This window comes from Dermochelys coriacea, chromosome 7 (assembly GCF_009764565.3).
Source record: "Dermochelys coriacea isolate rDerCor1 chromosome 7, rDerCor1.pri.v4, whole genome shotgun sequence".
Lineage (NCBI taxonomy): Eukaryota > Metazoa > Chordata > Testudines > Dermochelyidae > Dermochelys > Dermochelys coriacea.
Genome location: NC_050074.1, coordinates 93038091 through 93061617, shown reverse-complemented (window position 1 = coordinate 93061617; position 23527 = coordinate 93038091). Strand labels below are relative to the sequence as shown.

Below are 23527 nucleotides of genomic sequence, written 5' to 3'. Positions count from 1 at the left end.
GCAGCTCTCTCAGATGGGAGAGGCAGAATGTTGGGAGCCTACTGAGAAGGGTCTACAAGCTCCGAGTGCTGCAGAGCTGTCTCCCCAGGGCTCCATCTGCAGCAACATCAACAGGTGTTTGTGGAGGCGGGGGGTGGGGAGAAAGGGACAGGTAAGGTAACATTGCTAGTGTGTTAGCCACTATTCTGCAGGGGGAGGGGGGAAGCAGCTGCCTCAGAGATGATCAAAGTCATGAGGCTGCCACTGCAACCAGCTCTACTGGTCTTCCCTGGTCCTGGGGAAGGGGAGGAAGGGATGGATTCGGTCCCCTGCAGCACACTCATGTGCCACATCAGTTTAGGACACAAACAGGAAGATTTGATTTTGTGGCTCAAAGCTAGAGACAACAGAAGCAGCAAGCTGATAAAGAAAAATCTGACACTGTCTCATCAGAAAGAGTAGCAGCAGAAGGAAGACAATAGGGAAAAAAAAACAAAACCCCCTGGAGAGGAAGTCATATTTCTGAGAATGTGTAATGTATGAGTTCTTTAAGGGGGTCAACAAACATGTGGACAAGGGGGATCCAGTGGAAATAGTAAAAAGAAAAGGAGTACTTGTGGCACCTTAGAGACTAACAAATTTATTAGAGCATAAGCTTTCGTGAGCTACAGCTCACATAGTGTACTTAGATTACAAGGTCCCTCACCAAAGGCTCTTACGTAAATTAAGTTGTCATGGGATAAGAGGGAAAATCCTTTCATGGATTGAGAACTGGTTAAAAAAAAAGACAGGGAACAAAGGGTAGGAATAAATGGTAAATTTTTGGAATAGAGAGGGGTAACTAGTGGTGTTCCCCAAGGGTCAGTCCTAGGACCAGTCCTATTCAACTTATTCATAAATGATCTGGAGAAAGGGGCAAACAGTGAGGTGGCAAAGTTTGCAGATGATACTAAACTGCTCAAGATAGTTAAGACCAAAGCAGGCTGTGAAGAACTTCAAAAAGATCTCTCAAAACTAAGTGATAGGGCAACAAAATGGCAAATGAAATTTAATGTGGATAAATGTAAAGTAATGCACAGTGGAAAAATAACCCCAACTATACATACAATATGATGGGGGGGCTAATTTAGCTACAACTAATCAGGAGAAAGATCTTGGAGTCATTGTGGATAGTTCTCTGAAGATATCCACGCAGTGTGCAGCGCCAGTCAAAAATGTTAGGAATGTTAGGAACCATTAAAAAAGGGATAGAGAATAAGATGGAGAATATCTTATTGCCCTTATATAAATCCACGGTATGCCCACATCTTGAATACTGCGTACAGATGTGGTCCTCTCATCTCAAAAAAGATATACTGGCATTAGAAAAGGTTCAGAAAAGGGCAACTAAAATGATTAGGGGTTTGGAACGGGTCCCAGATGAGGAGAGATTAAAGAGGCTAGGACTTTTCAGCTTGGAAAAGAGGAGACTAAGGGGAGATATGATAAAGGTATATAAAATCATGAGTGGTGTGGAGAAAGTGAATAAGGAAAAGTTATTTACTTATTCCCATAATATAAGAACTAGGGGCCACCAAATTAAATTAATGGGTAGCAGGTTTAAAACAAATAAAAGGAAGTTCTTCTTCACTCAGCGCACAGTCAACCTGTGAAACTCCTTGCCTGAGGAGGTTGTGAAGGTTAGGACTATAACAGGGTTTAAAAGAGAAATGGATAAATTCATGGAGATTAAGTCTATTAATGGCTATTAGCCAGGATGGGTAAGGAATGGTGTCCCTAGCCTCTGTTTATCAGAGGGTGGAGATGGATGGCAGGAGAGAGATCACTTGATCATTACCTGTTAGGTTCACTCCCTCTGGGGCACCTGGCATTGGCAACTGTCGGTAGACAGGATACTGGGCTGGATGAACCTTTGGTCTGACCCAGTATGTCCATTCTTATGTTCTTAAGGGGTGTAGAAGAGAGTACTAGAAAGAAAGAAGGAGTCTCCATTGGGGATGTTGAAAGTGAGAGGAAAAGTAATCAATAATTCTGTGTTATTTGTGATAATGTGATCAGGACTCAGTTTTGAGAGAAAAAAGATGGAGTATGCCCTGCTGAAATTCAAAGTGCTAATACCAGGAAAAAGGTGGTTGGTGCTGGGTGAAATCCATTTTGTGATGGGCGAAATGGAAAGCAATCCAAAAAAAATTGCTGCATGTGATATAGATGTGCATACAGTGTGAGCAATAGATGCACTAGAAGAAAGAGCTCACTTTGGATGAACTTAGGAATTAGAGTTATTGAAAATTGGAAAACTAAAGCCTGCTGGGCTAGAGAGGGTGAACCCAGGGTTTGAAACAAGAGACACAGAAGAAAATGAGACATTATTGGGGGAAAAGAGCACAACAGCTGTTTTGGACTGAAGGGAGGCTATTTAAGAAAAAAACAACAGAGGAAAATCCAAGAAGTCAGACTTAGAAATGTGGCTGCAGTAGTGGTGACGTCACTTGATAAACAGGAAGATAATCATTCATAGATACAACTATATTGAATTAAATTATATTATTTCTACATCATTTGGAACCCCAAACTTATTGCGACAGACAGCTGTGTGCATTCAAGCTGGGAAACAAGCCATGGTTGAGTATAGAGGGATTCTAGGGTCGATCACCGCTAGCTGACACATTGTGGGTGTTCCACATACTTATATAGTCAAACATGATGTATTTGCCTACTCTAGACATGACTTGTATTTGGACCTAAAGAGATGGCATGAGAGGTGACAATGTGAATTTGTATTAATTTGAAGCTACAGCCACTCTGTAGCACTATGCTAAATAAAGTGGGAACAACACGTTTAAATCTACATCTTCACAATGCACTATTCCAAACTAGCCTAATCTGTCAGCGTACCCAGCATGTTGGCTTTCCAACAGCTCTCTCCAAGTTGTAACGAGTTGCCAGTCTTCCGCTACTAGAACCTAGAGAAGAATATGATGGGCTGAGAAATATTACATATTTATCATGAATTCTCAAAAGGAAGATTAACAAGAATTAGTGCATAGGAAGGTGTGGATATACATTGCCTAGAGTTCAAGAACACATTTTAAACACACAAGGGACAATTTAAAAGGTTAGCACAATCAAGCAGTGGCTGAACTGAAGCAAGAACCATTTTAGGAGTATAGAATTTATGGAAATCTTTTGGGATGGAGGAAGTTGACACATGGATTGTTATGGGTCTGGGTTTTATTTACTTTATTAAGCAATGATCTGGAATATAAAATAGGATACCTCTTAGGAAAAGGTGCCAATGTCATAATGGATAGCATATAAAACCTTCAGATTAAACACAATTTAAAAAAAAAATCAGAGCACATTATCCTAGGACTGGATTCTGAAGAGCAAAGCTGGATAGAACTACTTTTGTATCTCAAAACTCTGTCAGATTTAAACTTTGGCTAAATTTCTATACATGGCAAAAGTGGAATGGGCAAAATGGTACAATTTCTAGTCTCATAGAAGATGCATGCATGACCTAGGAACATATGAACCATATGATCAAAGAAAATGCATTACTTGCAAGGGCTCACATACTCTGGGTTACACCTTGCCCATTTAATTGCCCCCTGGCAACCTACTGGGATGTCCTGACGTATCCTTCCAGCTACCACAAGGATATGAAATGGCAAACGATAGTGTTAGATACAGGTATATTTATTATTATATTTACATTTGATATTATAACATGAGCATGACTGGAGATTAAGATGTTGCTTATGACCTATAAAAGACCTAAGTGGCCTGGGATATGCCTACCTGAAAGACTGCTTCTCCCCATATGGCCTACTGCCACAGCTGTGGTCAGCAGAGGCCAGAATCTCCTTCATTACAAGAGATGAAATTACCAGCTGGGTGTTTTTGGTGAAGGCCTCGGGATTCTGGAATGTCATCTTCCTGGTTCAGAATAATCCAAACTGGATGATCTTCCAGGAATTCTGTAAAAGCGATCTGTTTGACTGGGGTTTGGGGAAGGCTGAAGATATGATCCTGGCTAAGTTAATTCACTATTTGTATCCCTTTTCTGCTGATGGGTGGTTACCATTGGATGTCTAGCCAATTGTTAGGACACCTTTAAAAATCTGGCCCCTAGACCTTTTTTTGTGCGAGTTTCTTGCTGTCATTTAAATCTAAATAAATGAATAATAAATAATGGTATGTATAAGTGCCATGATAATAAGAATAAAATTTCTAATTAAATAGTATTTTAGCACCCTACCATGGACATGTTTAAAATATTATAATTTTCATTTTGATGGCTTTATTTTATAAATAGGCACTATTGGAAATATTAAGCATAGAAAATACTGAGGTAATGGTTATTAGGTATTTAGGGCAAACAAGTTTTTAGGCATGGCCACTGTGTAAGTGATTTGAATATCCTATTAGCAACACTTTCATTAATAGAAATTGATGAACAGAAAGTCACCTTTCTAGTGCAAAAATTTTACTTAGTTAAGGAGGCCCATTTTTTACTCATTCTCCTAAAACTGGGCTCTTTGAGGTCTGCATATTGTAATTATGAAACCAAACTTTGACCTGGCATTAAACTTGTTAACTACTAGCTTTTAGTGCAATGAAGAAAGAGTGGGATTGTTCTGGCAGCGGCTCCAAACAGTTGGCAGCAAAATGCTCTTTCTACTACTCAGTAACAAACAGTTCAGGACAAGGGGCTAAAGTTGTTTTTCTTGTCACTCTAAAATCTCTGTTTTAATACGACAAGCTTCCTTTAGGTAATAGAGCACCTTCACCACCATGAGAATACCATTTTTCTCAAGCGGGTCCTGCAGGAAGATGCTCCCCGCCCACCCCTGGCCCTCTGGAACTCATAATTGGGCTGCTGCCCTGCAAGCCTTCTTGACCGTCCCCAACACACACTTGAATCGGCTGAAGGACATCCAGACAATCAGTCTGTGAACTGTGCCCAGAGAACATCTGTACTCGCTTGTGCTTCATATCATCCACTTTCTCACCACTGTGTCCATCTCCAATACCAAGTGTTGGGACCAGCCACCACCACAGGGCACAATTTGGACCAGGGTACACTCCACTTTGGTTCCATGGCCCACTGGGGATATTAGCTGGCAGCTCTTCCATGAATCCGTGAGCACAAGTATGCGTCTGGCTTGGTTCGTGAACTCCTGAAACCTGTTCTTTTTGTGGCAAGAGGGAGACCCTGATGTGCATAGAGTGCATCAGGCTGCAGCCTCTCTTCCAGCTCCTCCTCTTACTGAGATTCTGGCTGTGATTTCCCTATGACTTGTTTATCCTAGCACACCCAGTCTGTGGCCCCACAAAGTTGCAAGACCTCCTCGTCAACCTCCTCTGTCATTGGCCAAGAGGGCCATCCATCACCCCAGGAGGAGGAAGTTGGACAGTATGATGGGAGGGGCTGTGGCCTAAATCAAGTGTGTTGTCCAATCACACCTCTGGGCACAGTTCTTCTGGGCAGTGTCCACGGACTCCCGAGATGCCTTTGATGAGCAGTGGGTGCTGTTTGGGCTCTCTGCTCAGTGTCCCCTTCTGCTTCCCTAATTTTTAACCTTGATCTCACTCCTGTTTCTGTTTTCTCTTTCATTGTCCCAAGTAATCACTTGCAGCCTGGGCTCAGTCGTTCCTCTTCCGTGGTTGAAGGGGCAGGACTTTAGCTTTGGGCAGGCCTTGACTCGCCTGTCCGAGTACTCACAATAGGTACACACCTTCCAACTTTTGCAACAAATGAGATACTACACAGTTCTGATTCATCCCAGAGGAAGTACATCCTGTACATTGAATGTGGCAGTCTAGTTACCCAGCCAGGTCCAGTTTTGCCCTCCTTGCATCTTGTCTGATTTGTCTCTTCCCCTCTCCACCTGCTTCCAGACGTTTCCCCTCATATCCCACCCCACCTCCTCATCCCAGTCTGCCTCTCCCTGGTTCTTTGTTCCAGTCTTTGTCCAGCCAATCCCAGTCTACATCCCTCCCTCAGCTTATCATCAGTCTTCAGTATTCCCTCCCACAACCAGTTCTCTCCCACCCTTATTTCATTACCAACTCCCAGATCCAATCTCCTTGCCCCACTGGTCACAGCCTTCCCTTCAGCACATCCCCTCCAGCTCCCAGTCATACTCCCCTTACCCAACCTGTCTCAGTCTTCTCCCCACAAGTCCAAGCCACAGTATCTCTCTTCCCAGCTGCCCCTCCAGTCCCAGTTTCACCAGGCTCCTTGTCCCCATCTCCTGCTTTCTCTCTCCCCCAGACTGACTAATATCCCTTCTGCATTGAGTGAGACAGCTTCCTCCTCCATGCTATCTGGTCAGTAGTAGGGGTGGGGTAAATGAGAACATGAGAAAGACAGGCTCCCTGTTGTCATTCCAGTGCCTGGCTCTGGACCAAAGCAGCCATTACTGGGAAAGTCCAGTTTAATCCCCGTAACTCTGGGTTGGAACTTGCTCTCTCATTCTGTGGAGCTGGAGCATACAGAGTCTGGTCACACATAGCATACCCCTGAGAGTTCATATGTATGACCAGACTGCACATGCACTATGCTCACAGAGCATGCTCCATCCCCTCAGGGCTCGACAGTTGCTCTGTGAGGATGACGGGTTTCAGAGTAGCAGCCGTGTTAGTCTGTATTTGCAAAAAGAAAAGAAGTACTTGTGGCACCTTAGAGACTAACAAATTTATTTGAGCATAAGCTTTCATGAGCTACGAGTCTGGTCAGCACTAGGTAATGTAAGGGTCTCAAGACTGCTCAGTGAGGACGGAATCTTCAGAGTTTTTTGCCGCTAAACTCTAAAATCTCTGAGTATGTGTGGACTGCAATTTTCAAAGGCTTATGACTTGGCTAGATTTGGGTGACTTTTTATGAAGATGGCAAAAGGCACATCCCTGACACAAAGGCCACCCTCTGCCAAATTTCAAGTCCTTGCTCCAAAGCATGGGGCAGCTAGAGCTTCTCAGAAAACTTCTTAAAGAAAAGGTGTCCCGATTTTTTTTTATTCTGCAAAACAATGCATTTTTTTTAAAAAAACATTCAGCCGTCGGCAGACACCAAGCATAAAAATTGCAGCCCAAACAGTTAAATTTGGCAACTTATAAACAACTAAACAAAGATCTTATAATGGGAAGTGTCAGTCACCCTTAATGATAGGAAGTGCTACCAACCCCACCTATAATGGCATTTTTTCATTTTTCTGGTTGAGCCAAATTTCAGATAAATCCAGTGTTCCCTCTCCAAATATCTATCTCATGAAGTGCCATTGTATGCTGTTACTACTTTATTCCAGTCCACCATAGTTAGGGTGACCAGATGTCCCTATTTTATAGGGACAGTCCCAATATTTGGGGCTTTATCTTCTATAGGCGCCTATTACCCTCCACCCCCTGTACCAATTTTTCACACTTGCTGTCTGGTCACCCTAACCATAGCAGATCAATGTGGAATAAACCATCCCAATGCCAATTTAAATTAACTTTAAGCATGAGTGATAAATAGCTCCTGTTCTGAAAACAGCAAAATATGACAGAGAAAAATATGTTCAACCTCATCTACCAAAGCCACAAGATTTAACTGTAACTTGAGTTGCTGTAACTGGTACCTGAAACTGTACTTCATACAGCTGACTCTACATGGATTCTCACTGTATCCCCAGAAAACTCAAGATGTCTCTAAAGAATCTCATTCAACCTCCCCAAACAATTTTAGAGCTAGATCAACTATTTCATTCCTTTTTAAATCCAAAAATCCAAAAGGACTGAAGCGGACTAATTAATGTCCTTGTAACCCTAGTTCATTGATTCAAGGAAAGCTCTATAATTAAAATAGCTTTTAAACAAAATCTCAGTATCAGACACCCAGCATTATTATTCTCATTAATGGGAAGGCTATGAGAAAACACTAGGGACAGCAGCATCTGTTTCCATTAAAGTGTGGGTCTGCCAGCTAAAGAAACATTTAATCACTCAGCAATGGCCATGTAAGCCTCTTTCTATATCAAGGCATACATCTATATGAGCTAGAAATCCATTGTCACTTGTGGTGTTAATATTCTGGGGTTATCAAAGACAAAGCACAAATCCACTGATTGAAAATACTAAATACATTCTTCTTAATCATTAATTGTTCAGCTTCAAGGAATAGAGTAGTTATGAAACTGACCTCTTACCTCATATAACTTCTGAAAAACTGTCAAAGAACCTGCTAATGAGAGTTTTGTATTTGAAATCATATGCAGCAGAAGCTTGTTAAATCAGATTATATTACAAAATGCTGCTGCAACAAGGTTAGAGGGTCTAATCCTTTTACAGCTATTTGTTTAAGGGTGTTCCTCTCTGCTGTATGATATATGTTTAGGTTTGGTTCACAGGAAAAGAATTCATTTAACAGGTTTGTTTCTTTTACCAGATGAAATTTTGATTGCATTTCACTAGCTGATGCATCGACAAGGTAAACTGTGTTTCTCAGTCATCTGAGGTAGATACTAAACTGCAGTAGAACTCAATGTGTTTGTGGGCATTTTAGAAACAATGGAGGCTGCATCTACTCTGGGTGGCTATTAAAGATTCTGGGACACTCTTTGAAAGAGTCAGGAATTGAACATTTTCATGAATATCTGACAGCTGTCCAAATACTATGCCCCCACAAATAGCAGCATACCAAACTTATCACTGATATGTAAGAAAATAGTCATGAGTCACTTTCTGTATTTATTGGACTGCTCTGTTCTTTATCAGCATCATCTTAGGAGGCCAGGTATTTCTCTCGCCTACCACAATTTTCCATTCAAGCTCTGGAACTTTTGAGGGTCCATATCTATGAAGGTGAATACTGTGGGCTGGATAATTCTTGCCTGCTTCATACAAGGAGTAAATAGGTATTTTAAACTCCGAATACCAACTTTTTTACTCTTGGTGTAGTGATGTCCTTGATTACATACGAGTTGTGCAAAACATATCAAGGATTATAAATCAGGTTCGTTAATCATGTCTTTGCTTTTGATGTCAGGGTGTAGTGGTATGGCATAGAATTTTAATAAAATGTATGAAAAACGCCTGAAATGTGCCCATAGGATCTCCTCCAAAGTCCAGGGTAGTCAAAGGGAATTGACCTCAATGGGCTCTGAATCAGGCCCACAGTACATTTTTCTAAGTATACCTATACCATGCCATCAAGCAATAGGTGACAGTCTATCGAAGTGATTGCTTGGGATATTACAATGCAATTGTCTAATCTAGAATTAAACTGTCAAAGAAATACAATTTAAAATAAATATTAGCATGCACCAAACCAGGGCCTGATCCTGCAAACACTGAATGAAGGTGAATAAATCTTGTGTCTGCAGAACCCCCGCTGCAAAAATGGACTGAAACCTTTTAGATGAACAAAAAGAAAAGGAGTACTTGTGGCACCTTAGAGACTAACAAATTTATTAGAGCATAAGCTTTCGTGAGCTACAGCTCACTTCATCGGATGCATCGGATACATGAAGTGAGCTGTAGCTCACGAAAGCTTATGCTCTAATAAATTTGTTAGTCTCTAAGGTGCCACAAGTACTCCTTTTCTTTTTGCGAATACAGACTAACACGGCTGCTACTCTGAAACCTGTCATTTTAGATGAACAGTAGCTAACAGAGTGAGATGCAGCCATCTGTGTGATGGGGAAGCAACCAAATGGTGCACATAATACTTCAATCTCTTGAAAGCATTACTTTCAGAATTAGAAGCATGAGTCATTCAGGCACTTTTTAAAATGTTACCCCGTTTAAGAGGATACAATGGTGCACTTTCTCCAGAAAACATCAGCCTATCTGGCAAATTCCAGATACATTTGTTGAAATCCAGATCTGCTAGCAAACAATTAGTGCCTAGGAGAGAAGAATTAAATTCACAACAAATAATTCAGCCAGCTCTAGTGAGTTTGGCAAGTTTCTCTCTGGTTCACTGAATCTGTCAGCCTGGGAAGATTATTAAAGGTATGGTGGCCTGTACAGGGTAAAGCTCAAAGGAGATGAAGGCAGGAGGCATGCAGCCTGAACATTGCCCTCATGCAATAAGACATTACTACTGAGCATCCAGGTGAGCTAATTGTTATAATCCTTCAGAATTAGCCAGTGATGGGGTGAGGAGATAGAACAGAAGGATCTCCCCATGCTCCACAGTACCTTATAACTGGCCCTAAAGCTGAAGGAAATTCTTTGGTGGAAGAGATGACTGGCTTGTCATTCTTGTAAATAGCAAAAGGTGACTGAAGCAGAACCTTCACAACAGCTCCCCAACTCCCTATAATGGGGCGAGTGCTTTTTCTCCTCGTTGGGCTTATAAAATGGGCCATCTTGTCCCCTAGATATTTCATTCTACCAAGGATGCAGTGTTTGAGGTCTTTGGGGACTTGCATCATCCAGAAGGCTGCACATCCTTTTATATGGATTATGCTCAAAGACGACAAGGCATAGAGTTCCCACACCCAACTTCAACAAACAAGTAAATTAAACTGGGCATCTGTTTTTTTTTGTGGGAAGGAGTTTTGGGTTGAACACTGACAATCCCAAGAAAACCTCTTTCCTTGTTCTTAAGGGTATGTCCACACTGCAAACAAACAAAAACCCACCCCAAACCCATGGCAGCAAGCCTCAGTCTGGGTCAACTGACCTGGGCCTTGCAGGCATCACACTATGGGGCTAGAAAGAGCAGTGTAGATGTTCAGGTTTGAGCTTGAGCCTGGGCTCTGAGTCCCTCCCCAACTAGCTGGGTGTCAGAGCCAGGCTCCAGCCCAAGCCCAAATGTCTATACTGCTGGTTTTAACCCCACAGCACGACCCCACAAGCCAAAATCAGTTGACCTGGACTCCGAGACTTGCTGCCCTGGGTCTTTTTTTTTTTGGGGTGGGGGCAGTGTAGACATAAGAGGTGACAATTTTTTTCCTCCACATGATCCCTACAGATAACACTAAATGTAAATAATACTTCCTGTAGCGCTTTCCATTCCATGGCCCAGAAGTGTTTTATTAAACATTTAAAAACTTTCCTAAGGTGATATGAGCAAGATCTGGTATTGGCACTAGAAGATGTTTTCACTTTGCAGCACTTTAAAAAAAAAAAAAAGAAGAACCACCTTGGAGTTGCATTGTAAAGACAGATCATTCCTCCTTATCTTGCAATTTCAGAAGTGAATCTCTGATCAAGCAACTGGTATACTTAGTGCTGTATTTTTCTGTCACAAAACAGACCTTTTAGACTATCAGCCATTTGTTACTAAGGCTGGCAAGATGAGTAATTTTTTATTACTAGCTTAAAGGATACATGGAGAATCATGTGACTCTACTGCTTCAATACAAGACAAGACATTTCATTACAACCTGCTGCTCCCTTTTTAGTCTCTGTTCAGTATATTTTCTGGCAATGCCACCTGACATTATGGAGTCGCAAGAATCATTCGTTTCTGCAAAACAAAAACACCAAACAAACCAAAACCTATTTTTGTATGGTTTTGACACAGGAACATTGCATTTTTAAGAAGGGAAAGGACGGTTGGGTGGGATGAAATAAAGCAGCTTTCAGTACTGTTCTTCCCAATTAATTTTAATTGAAATTAGTTTCTGCAGGATTCTTTAGAGAAATTAGAGTTAAAATAGTCCTATTGAGCAAATCTAGATTTCTGGAGTTGCACATACTCACCTTTTGAAGTGTTTGTTAAGCAGGAGAGACTGAGACACCAAGGCTATAACCCATTTTTTAAAGCCACTGTAGTTGCCAGGAATCATATACTTAGTAAAACTTAATCTGAATGTGCATGGTTTGAAAAACTGTGCCCCCCTTTTAAAGGCAAGAAGAGTTTGAATTGTAGGTTCTTACTCTGGTTTCTATTGATGTTTGGGCTCTTACTATGCTCCTATTTTCTAATGGTGTGAATAGTACTACCGGCACTACTTCTTTCTTTGATAAGTATGTCTTTGGTGGCACAGTAACAATTTTATTGTGCAGTCTTCTATTTTTCATTTGAAATGACCACTAGTGTGCTCATTTAATCACTTCAGAAATATGCAACAAGACAGTCCCCAGCCAGCACTGTTCACTTGAGTGCAAATAGCTGCAGCAGAGAAGAATATGGGGGAAAATAGAAGGAGAGAGAGGACCCATAGCTCAGGCCCTATCTTTTCCAAGAAAAAGAATAAATGTTTAAGATACATTATGTTTATTGATTTAGCTAATGAACAGTAAGGCCAGTTCTAAAGGGTAAGTACAGCCAACAACAGCAAAAGAAAAGATACAAGTTGTATTAATATATTTGTTAGCCAAGCTGCCTCGCTCTTTTCACCATGGCATCCATGAAGCCAGACCTAACCCACATCACTTCTGAACAGGTTAACCTAATAATGGAAAAGATGAAATGAGAAAAACAGAAGCAAGGGGGTTATCAGTGCCCCATAAATCTGGAAAAGCTCAATATGCTGGAAAATATTGTTTTTCAGTTGCTCTGTGGCTTTTCATAGAATCATAGAAGATTAGGGTTGGAAGAGACCTCAGGAAATCATCTAGTCCAACCTCCTGCTCAAAGCAGGTCCAACCCCAACTAAATTTTTCATCCTTACCTTTGCATAGCAGTTACAATTAGTTATATCCAGGACCAGCTAGGGCTAAAACCTGTGTTCATTTTTTTGAAGGCAATAACATTCATTCTGTTGTCATTAAACTAACCACCTCAGCCAAAGACCTGAAATAATAAATCACTGTCAACAGTAAAATCATCACAGGACTTGTATTTTGAACATTTCCTCATTCACCTTCCTTGAAGTAATATGATACACAAGTCTTTTGGCTCCAGGATACAATGATTCATACAGTTTAAGGCCAGAAAGGACCATTAGATCATCTAGTCTGACTTCCTGTATATCACAGGCCATTCAGTTTCACCCTCTAGTCAGCCTCCTCAGAAAACCTAAAGCTGCAGCCATGCGAAGTTCAAAAAGGAAGGATATTCACAGGCTTATGGAGAAAGGTGATGCCTCTTCACCTTACTCCCATTCTTAGTATTTACTGGGCCAATCTGGCCAGGGGTCAGTGGAGTTGCTTTGGATTTACAGCAGTCACTAAGTGCAGAATTTAGCCTCAGGACTAACAAAGAGGCTGTATTTTCACACAGTATCTTGAAAAAGAACAGAAGACTTTTTCCCTACAAAGAGGCTAGCCCATTAGTCTTCTATACCTTGGAATTTAGCCTCAGGACTAACAAAGAGGCTGTATTTTCACACAGTATCTTGAAAAAGAACAGAAGACTTTTTCCCTACAAAGAGGCTAGCCCATTAGTCTTCTATACCTTGGAAAGCTCAGATCTACGTGTCCAAATCTGGCCGTATTTTATACTCTGCACAATATAATCTAACACTGTGTTATTGGCTGCACACACAAGAAAATGCTCGTAGTTGCTTCTTTTGTACTAATCAGAAACATCACTTCTCTGTTCTCTAGCTACCAGGTTCTATCACACCAAATTAAAAGACCTGATACTTTAAAAAAAACAAACCAAAACACCGCACAACTGTGTTAAGTGCCCACTTGGTTAGAACAAAGAAACAAGATTCATGTCAAAAGTAACAGAGAAATAAAACTGTCAGATATGTTGAGCAGCCTTGGTCATATTTTTGGAGGAGAGAGGTACATGGTATTTCATGGATCGACCAGCGTGCTTAGTTTCTATTAGAGCATCCACTTCACCGCACTCACCCTGAAGCAAGATTGCTGACTTTTTTTTTTTTTTTTAAACTAAAACTCTAAATCGGAGTAACTTCAACAGTACTGATCCCACCATTTCCCTAAGACTATTCCACAGTCCACTTTCCCTATTGCCTGGCAGCATAACAGTCCTTGTTGAGAATTTTTTTTTCCTGATACTCAACCTACATTTTCACATTAAATTTCATCAGTTACTTTCAATAACTTAGTTCCTCTTTTATCTAATCAAACCAATAATTCCCAATTTGATACCCTGCAAATAAATGCAGATGGTGACATTAGCCTTCAGTTGTCACATAGAAACCTAGGCCACTCATACAGCTCTCACTATAAAATCAGGGCCTATTTATTTTTAGCCTTTCCTCAGTGGTCAGCCCCCTAACCATTTAATAAACATTACAGCCTTCTCTGGAGTCTCACTAATGTGTTAGCCTTCTGGGAAGGCACAAGTAGGGAGCCTGAAAGCTCTGCTGCTATGTGTGCACACATTGGTGAGCACAGAGGAAATGGAACAGGAAGTGACAATGAGCAGAGGGCCACACACCCATCTTAGGGGGTGGAGTTAAGGTTTCCAATTCTTCAAAATTGATTCTCCTTGTATTGTCAAATGCTAGCTATATTGCCTCCCCATCTTCCAACAGCAGGAAGCCCCTGCTATTTTTGTAATGAAGCCCCAGTTGATCCTGGTTTTCTACATCTGTTGTGCTACCATTTTCTTGCTGCTTGCTTCAGGTGGCTTTTTCCCTTACCACTAGATCCTTTATTAATATTAGTCCACTGAGCTGCTGTATGAAACATGCTGAAAAAGTGATGGGCGAATCCTGCAATAGGTTCTGAACAAGTATCATCAGTAATTATATAGAATTGATTACTTTAGTGGTATTTTTACATCCATCCATGTACAATTCTTGTTTCTTTTTGAGTTTATTTAGAAATAAAAGACCAGTTTTTTGACCTGAAAATAATGTTATGCAAATCTTTTCCATATATAAACACAGCAAATGCAGTTCAGAGCCCATGTTGTTATGTATTTCTAAAGAAGGTGCTCTGTACACTGTCTCTGAGGCAGCATTCAGACTATTTAATGTATTCTTGCTGTTGCTATGGAAATCACTCCTTTTTGAGTCTGTGTGCAAATGCTGGTCTTATTATTGTGTGTAGAGGTGAAAGGTGTGCATGAGTCAAACTATTTGTTGTGTATTATTCTCTCACGACCTCAGTGCCATGGGGGGTGGGGGGAGGGAATTAGTGCCTATAATGAGATTGCTTGTAATAAGGAGCTAAAGGGAGATAGCTGGATATCAGTGAGTCAGAAAAGCTCTGGCTAAGAACAAGCAGCAGAATGCATTTTCTGCTTCATCTGTAGGAGATTAGTTCTATGACTAGTTAAAGTCATCAGGCTGAGAAATAAAATGTACATAGCAGCAGTTTTGCTCAGAGTGATTTCAAGTGTGTGACATTTGACGTGAATACGATAGTACTGGGAGAAGGTCAGGTTTAGCATTAAAACTCTGGCAGCAGATCTACAATCAGCCTTGACTGTAGGCGTCTGAAAGTGATGGTGAGAGAGTCCTGTGGCTGCCAGGTTAGCTAAGAAGGAGAACTGTGCCTCTCACATGCACCTACAGTGGGCCTTACCAAGAGAGTAAAGGCTTGTCTACACTGAAGTTAATTTGCATTAAGGTAGGGTATGAATTTAAAGCAGAATAGCTATTCCTGATTAACCCCCATATGGATGCTCTTATTTTCCAGAATAACTCTGTGTAGATACGCCCTAAAACACTACACATCTGTCTAGACAGACATCTCAACTTCACTGTGCATTCAAGAGATGACAGAAGAGAACAGAGTACTTACATCCTGACAAGCTTCCTAGCATCAGTCATGTTTAGCAAATATTTTAAGCACAGCCTTCTCACAACCTTGATTTTATATTAGACAACAAGTTGGCTAATCAGGTGACACCAAGTAAAATGAAATGTGGTGTTTCATGTTTGCCAATTAGAGACAATGGCCAGCTTATACTTAAAGCAGGACACACTCTAAGTACAATGCAGCCAGAAACGTGGAGCCACCTGCAAACTGTAGATTCACGGAAGTCAATAGATAACTTTGCTGAAGATGTGACTGAAAGAGAAGGCCCTTGTGAAACCCAGGTTGGGGGGAAAGCTAACTGAAGGAAGAATTCTGCATACCTGAGTGATATCTGAATACTTGTACAGCATATTTGATTGTGAAACATAAATGTCCCAAACTGCCACCCCTTAAACACCTAAGCATAAATATTAAACATAAACTTAAATAAAACAAGGCTTCCCTCAGCCACAGCTCAAAATAAAGATATAGCTTACTTCAGCCAAGTCCCACAGAGACTGCTACCACAGCCATCCTCAACTTCAGCCCCTGCACTCCTGCCGCTTTTCCCAAGTGGATCTATACACCCCTCTCATCAGCTGCTTACCGATAAAGAAGCCTATCATCACTCTTGACAGGAACACCTGTTAATCTAGCTATGCTTAACAGAGTGCAGGTATGACTGACTATCTGGGGAGATGTTCTAACCCCATCGCTCCCACAATCTGTGTGCAGACTCTTCACCCATGCCAGCCCTATTCACATACAGTGGTGTGGTCCAAGTGTCAAATCAGAATCAGACTTTTAGTATATTTTCAGGTCTATCTATACATGCATAGTTTCACAATAATAGCAACCAAGTATTCAGAAAAATACAAATTAAAGACAATTTTAACTTTGGATATTGAAATAATTGTAAAAAAGGCACAGCTATGAAAAAATACAGCAAGTAAGGGAGTTAAATGACATTTGATTCAAATTGTATGAAAAATGCTAGAAATTGCCTTTTTAAATTTACAGTTGATGTTTTCATTACGTATTCTAAGACCCTGTACTTTTAGAACAATGGCAATACTTAATATTTATATAGAATTTTTAATCTGTTGATCTCAAAACAACTAAAGGTGAGTAATTATAATTAGCGACAATTTTTAGATGGGAACAAAGAGGGACAGGGAGCTCACAATTGAAATCCTTACCTCACTGAAGACAGAGTTTTGGCACTGACTTCAATGGAGTCAGGATTTCACCCTAAGTGATTTCTCAAATGCCATACAAGAAATAAGAAATTAGAAAGCCAAGATTAGCTTAGTTAACCCTGATTTGTAGTCCTGGCTCAGAGAGCTAGGCAATATTGTGACATTATAATAAATTATTGCAACTAATAGTCTGCCCATCTTAAACATCATTGTGACATTTGTATGTGATAATCAGACTGGGGACAGATTAAACATATGGGTACATTTGTTTGTTTTCCCCTTATGTTTTTGAAAACATTAATTCATAATAGTATTGCAAAATATCTTTGCTGTATTTCTTGCTTATGTGCCATTAGTTAACTGGCTGTTTCATGAAAAATCAAATGACTTCAGATACTTATACTTTCAGATGTACAAAAACATATGAATTAAAGGATTTCTTCTATCATCATTCACTAACTGTCTATTTTTGGTAGTAGATAATGATTAATCAATATAAATAAAATGCAAAAAGGGTGAATTGCTATAACAGACTAACTCATATCATCATAAAAAAGTTAGATTAATAATTTTATTATCCCATGTTTTTCGTCAAATGCATTAATAAAATATTTTAGCTTGTTCAAATATGATTTGTGTATGTGTGTATAAACTTTACCACCTTCCACTCTAAGTGCAAGGTGCACATCTTCAGTCTTTCAGTCTCTAACAAACCAATGGAGTGTGTACTTTAAAAAAAAAAAATCCAAACCCAGAACCCTACCAAAGCAAAAACATTACAGATTGCATATACAATTCTTCCCTGGGAGAGAGGATGAACTACATGTGAGAGATGTCAGTCATGTTGCTTAATGCAATACTGGAGGACACTTAGCTACTACAGAGATGAGGGTGGTATTATAGGCTATAAGAATAGAAACAAAACAAATGCATAGTGTGTGTATGTGAATACATCTCTGTGTGTGAATATAATGTATTTCTGTATGCACACATATGAAGTTGTGTATGTAGGTATTTTTAAAAATGAAGTATTTTTGTTAAAATTATTTGAAATTTAAAAATCTCCTGATATAATCTCTCTTACCTTGGGGTAACTGGGAGGGATATGACATTTCAGAATGATCATTAAAATGGTCATGATCTGCCCAGAGTTTTCTTTCATTTAAAAAATTGCCTGACTGTCATTGCTCAGTCATCTTCAACATCATTTAGTTGGTGCACTGGAAGAGTACTTAAAAGGAACTGATTGCAGAGAGCTCTGTTTAAAAGACAGTTTTATCAGCCAAGAATAAGGTGAGCAGATGCAATAAAGGCTAGTTCTTTTATTTAGAAATGCTGGTTTGCTTTTTATTGTTGGATTTAAAATAAGAATACATTAAACTCTACTCTGTAAAGGTTGTATTTCAGAGCTAATGGAGAAGCTTTCTGCTGTTCTAAATCTCAATGAGTTCAGATGGGCATTTTTATATTATGTTATTTAAATAACAGCTGCATCCAAGTTTGATAAATAGCATCCTAGTATTCTAATGATTATTTCACCATTTAATGGGAGTAAGAGACCATGCAAATCACTCCATTTTTAACTACTGTGAGCAGACATGGTATGAAATATGAATTAAATTAAACACAGATTTCATATAGAAGTATCTTGTGGTTCGTAAGTACCATTTGTATTCATAATTCTGCAGCCCATTGGATAAATGTCTTTAAAGGAATACAATTTAGAAAAAACAAATGCATCGAGTACTTTCTAATGTGGGAGTGGGGGGTTGGAGAAAACAAGTGCAATAAGAAGCTAACAGAGGGTTTTATTCCAGGGGTGACTCAGTACTTAGCAAACTGGACTACAATATCATGGATTAGAGGTTATGTTCACTTTGGCTCTTTGGTTAGAGTGGAAGTAAGTGAAATACAGGGGAAGAATAGCTAGAGGAAAAGATGTTGCTTATAAAGAATATTTTATACAGCAAGTCCCAACAATGTGAAAATCAAAATTCCTTTTACATTTATTGCAGCAGTATTAAGGCTAAGAACACTGTGGGTGGCAGAATTGAAAACTGTGTCACTGAAAAGGGATTTCATTCTAATTTAGTATGCATCCGATCTATGTATGAAATTCATATCATGCATATACTACACCCTTATTAGAAGGCCTGGGAGAGATTATCTGTGCTCCACTTGCTCTCATGCATCTTTAAATAGGCAGATCAAACAAAAGTTTAGATGCTTAACAACATGCTGTTGAACTCATTAGCCTTTTAGATTCAGTTTGTTTATATCCCAAACTGTCTCATTCAAATATCTGCAAATACTCTCCTAAATGTTTTTAGTATCCAATTCAGATGGCCAGTGTTGTTCAGTTTGGTATGAAAGAATAATTTCTAAAACATTTGATACACCACAAGTATAAAATAGTTGTCAGGTAATAAATTGGTTTCATTAATTCTCAAAATCTTTTCTGCAATAAAACAAGTTAAACCTCCCTGTTAATGTTCTTATAGATGCAACTTGCCCTCACATTCTGTTAGGATTGTTTCCCTGTGAAATGAGACATTAGGTTAACACATGAAGGACGTGTACATGTTTAAGAAGAAAACAGAGAAAAGGGCTGGCTCAAATCAGTAAGTAATTTAAACTACCACCAGCTGTGTAAGTGAACTTCTGCTCTTATCATAAGAGGCTTGCTCAGATATTAACTTCCACAGCAAAGACTACCAACTACTACCATCCCTCTGTAAGATTTGTCCAAGGGTTTATGTGGCTGAATGTCAGGAGAAAGTTAAATGTGTTTGTCTTATGCCAAATTCTAGACTATAACTATAAGGAAGAGAATGATGCTTGTCAACATTTCAGAAACAGGACTCAATAAATCAACCCAGTTACACAATTAAGTATTGAGGATCATCCTATAAAAACATTAACTGCACTCACCTCTCACTAACTTAAATAAGAGTGGGAGTTTGCTCAGCATCTGCCAGGAGACTAGGCCACTTCCTGATTTTATCAACTGCTATTGAAAGGTGCTTGCAAAGTGATTCTTCAAATGCATGCTGATATACAGATTTGTGTGCACAAATACATGCCAGAAAATGTAATCATCAAAAGATCTGACAAAAATTGTCACCTCTTTCACTGGTATTGAGCCAACCTGGCGTCACTGGAGTAGCAGCACACAAGAACAAGCACACAAATTCTGATGTGGAATGGAAGCTTTTCTCCTACTGCATTGTTAATGAAATCATTTTATGAATACTATTCAGCTCTTCCCCTGCTAATCTCCTTTGTGGTTGGGTTTATTTTTGTGGGAACAACATATGTCTTGTAAATAAAAAATAAATCATGTGGCCATTTTCTTCATTTCAAACAAATACCTTTAGGGGCTGATCCTGGAAGATGCCAAGGACTCCTGCCCCCAGCACATGCAGAATTGGACCCTTAGTTTTTATTTTGTACTACCAAGTGAATGAAGCAAGTGAGATTTCATCTTGTTAATCAAGACTTTTAGCACTATCATAAAATTGGTCCAACTATCTTATTGTTTTTAAATGTCCTATCATTCTCCCAATATTGTCCAGTAGCTACTTTGTATGCCCTCTTTAGAATGCTTTACATCACATTGTTATAAAATGGAGATGCACCCTGTAGATAGTAGTTTTATGGGCAAAGATCAGTTTCAAGTAAGATTTTCAAATTCTATCCTTGTTTAACTATCTCCATGGGAAAGATATGCTGTGGCTTTAAACATGAGAAATATTAAAGTCTACTGCAGTCAGCTGATTGCAAAATTCAGACAAATGTTCTACACTATTTAAATTAACAGGGTTTTTTTTTTTTAATTCCAGCTAAAGACACGACTTCAAACAAGATGTGCCCAAACAAATACTGGTTTATTTCTGAAGATGAATGGGATATTCTTGGGCTAAATTTCTATAAGATCTAGTTTTAATTCAAAGCAATACTTCTGTGAAGGACGTTTCCTGTGCTGGAAGATGGAGAGGCACACGTGAAAACATTTTTTCAGATGAGGTTATGGAATGATACTAAATGGAAAATGACGGTTGCCCCAACTAGACTGATTGAGAGAATGGTGTTTTGGCAAAGTCCAGCGGTTATTTCCTCTTTGTCACAACTACCCATTATTCTTATTCATATATTTGCTAAACAAAACACCTCACAGAGCTTTGATTTTCCTAATGATACTCAACATCAATACCAAAAACTTTTTCATATTGAAATGTCTTAACAAGTCAGTTCCACAGCTACACACAGCCTCTATGGCCTTTCAACTATGCAGGGATAAAGTATATATGCAGCACATAACTGTTTTCAGGAGTTTTAGGTTTCAGTGAAGTTTCTTTACAATATGTCAGAATCAGAGTTAGAAAGGAAAACAAAAAATGATGACAATAAGAACATAAGCACAGCTAAACTGGGTCAGACCAATGGTGCATCTAACCTAGTATCCTGTCTTCCGACAGAGGCCAGTGCCCGGTGCTTTGGAGGAAATGAACAGAACAGGCAATTATCCACTCTTGTCATCCATTGCCAGCTTCTGGCAATCAGAGGCCAAGGACACCCAGAGCACAGAGGTTACATCCCTGATGATCTTAGCTAGTAGCCATTGAGGGATCCAATTCTTTTTTGAACCCTGTTATAGTTTTGGCTTTCACAGCAATGAGTTCCAAGGTTGACTGTTGTGTGAATAAGTACTTCCTTTTGTTTGTTTTAAACCTGCTGGCTATTAATTTCAGTGGGTGACCCCTGGTTCCTGTGTTATGTGAAGGAGTAAATAACATTTCACTTTCTCCATACCTCACGATTTCATAAATCTCTATCATATACCTTCTTAGTAATCTCTTTTCCAAGTTTAAAAGGACTGGGACTTTTAATCTCTCCTCCTGTGGAAGCTATTCCATACTCTCAATCATTTGTGTTGCGCTTCTCTGTACCTTTTCCAATTCTAATACAACTTTATTGAGCTGGGGTGATGAGAACTGCATGCTGCATTCAAGGTATGGGCATTCCATAGATTTATATCACAACATGATATTTCTGTCTTATTATCTATCCCTTTCCTCATGGTTCCTAGCCTTTTGTTAGCTTCTTTTGACAGCCACTGTACATTGATTGGATGTTTTCAGAGAACTATTCACAATGACTTCAACATCCGATGAAGTGAGCTGTAGCTCACGAAAGCTTATGCTCTAATAAATTTGTTAGTCTCTAAGGTGCCACAAGTACTCCTTTTCTTTCTTGAGTGGTAACAGCTAATTTAGATCCCATCATCTTGTAGCATTTTGTATAGTGCACTTCAGCCAGAAACCAATGGCAGCTATTTGTAGAATCTTAGTATTGTATACCTATGAGTAACAAATAGCCATAAGGACATAGTTCAGCACATGCTGCTCAGTAATGGATGTTCTTAGAATACAGAGGTCTGCTTTAGAGTGTTATTCTGACAGTCCGGTGTCTCAACCAATGTGGAGAATGCACAGTCGTCCCCCTATGTGAAAGCTGACATTGTACCTAACACACAGCTTTAGCAATTAGACACTTATTATGAATACCCAACAGCTGCAGCTGGGAATAGTTTCAAGTGCAGTGCTTGCATTCTCTGCATATACAGATTACAAGGGAGAGTCGGCAGCTGCTTAGGTCAAGTTTATTAGTCATCAGCCAAGGTTCTGTATTCTTCAGACCCCATATATCTTTCCTGGACTTACTGGCTCCATGAACGTACAGCTGCAGAGGCTGCATAGTTTGTGTTGTAATTGCTCTGATGGAGTTAGCTGTGGATAGGTAAATGCTATTACTATAAGTAGATTCATATGCTTACTTCTTATTGGAGGTTCCAATCATTATTTGACTCTTTTTTTTCCCTCCAGTGGAATTTTATGGATAACAAATGTCTCATTCCATTTTCATATCTTTACGGTGACCAGATCACAAGTGTGAAAAAGGGGTGGGGGGGGGGAAGCAGTAATAGGGTCCTATATAGGTCAAAGTCCTAATAACAGGACAGTCCCAATTATCAGGACATCTGGTAACCCTATATGTGTTAGACATCTCTTCCCTCCCGATGCTCGTACCATCTCAGTAGTACAAGGATTGTGCCAATGCCTGAAATTCCATTTCACTAATTCAGTACTTAACAGGTAACAGTGTTTACATGCCAAGATTACTGAGAACATCCAGGCTTAGAGCAAACAACAGTTAAGGCTTGTCTACACTACCATTTAAAATCTATGCAAGTTACATTGCTTTGGGGTGTGAAAAAAAAAAAAACAACCTCCCTCCGAGTGACGTAACTTACATCGACTTAAAGCAGTGTCTACACTGTGCTACATTGGCGGGAGGTGTTCTCCCGCCGATATAGCTTCCACCTCTCATTGAGGTGGAGTAATTACATCTTTGGGAGAGTGATCTGCCATTGACATAGTGTGTCTTCACCAGATGCGCTACATCAGTGCAGCTGCATCAATGGAGCAGCGCCGACGTAGCGCGGTAGCAAAGACAAGCCCTTCGAGAGTGTTCAGATAATACATTATCCATCACAGAGATATCTGCCTCCCACAGCTAAAAATAATGTTGCACTCTCTCTTCCTTCCCTGGCAGAAAAGAGGTGTAGTTTTTTGCTTAGTTGGTTTTGTACAAATATATTAGTATGAAAGTGAGGATCCTGTTGCAGGAGAGCCTGGTCAAAGAGATAGAGTTTGCATTTAGTTCAGTATGTAGTTTTAGTG

General features: G+C 39.7%; 1 long non-coding RNA gene across 1 annotated transcript in view; it reads right to left on the bottom strand.

The window, feature by feature from the left end:
* Positions 1-10557: 10557 nt before the first annotated feature.
* The window catches only part of LOC122460978, a 33173-nt gene continuing 20203 nt past the window's right edge, over positions 10558-23527 (bottom strand). Inside the window, exon 3 of the long non-coding RNA XR_006282660.1 lies at positions 10558-11440. This is a non-coding gene — a long non-coding RNA (uncharacterized LOC122460978). The remainder of the gene's footprint in view (positions 11441-23527) is intronic.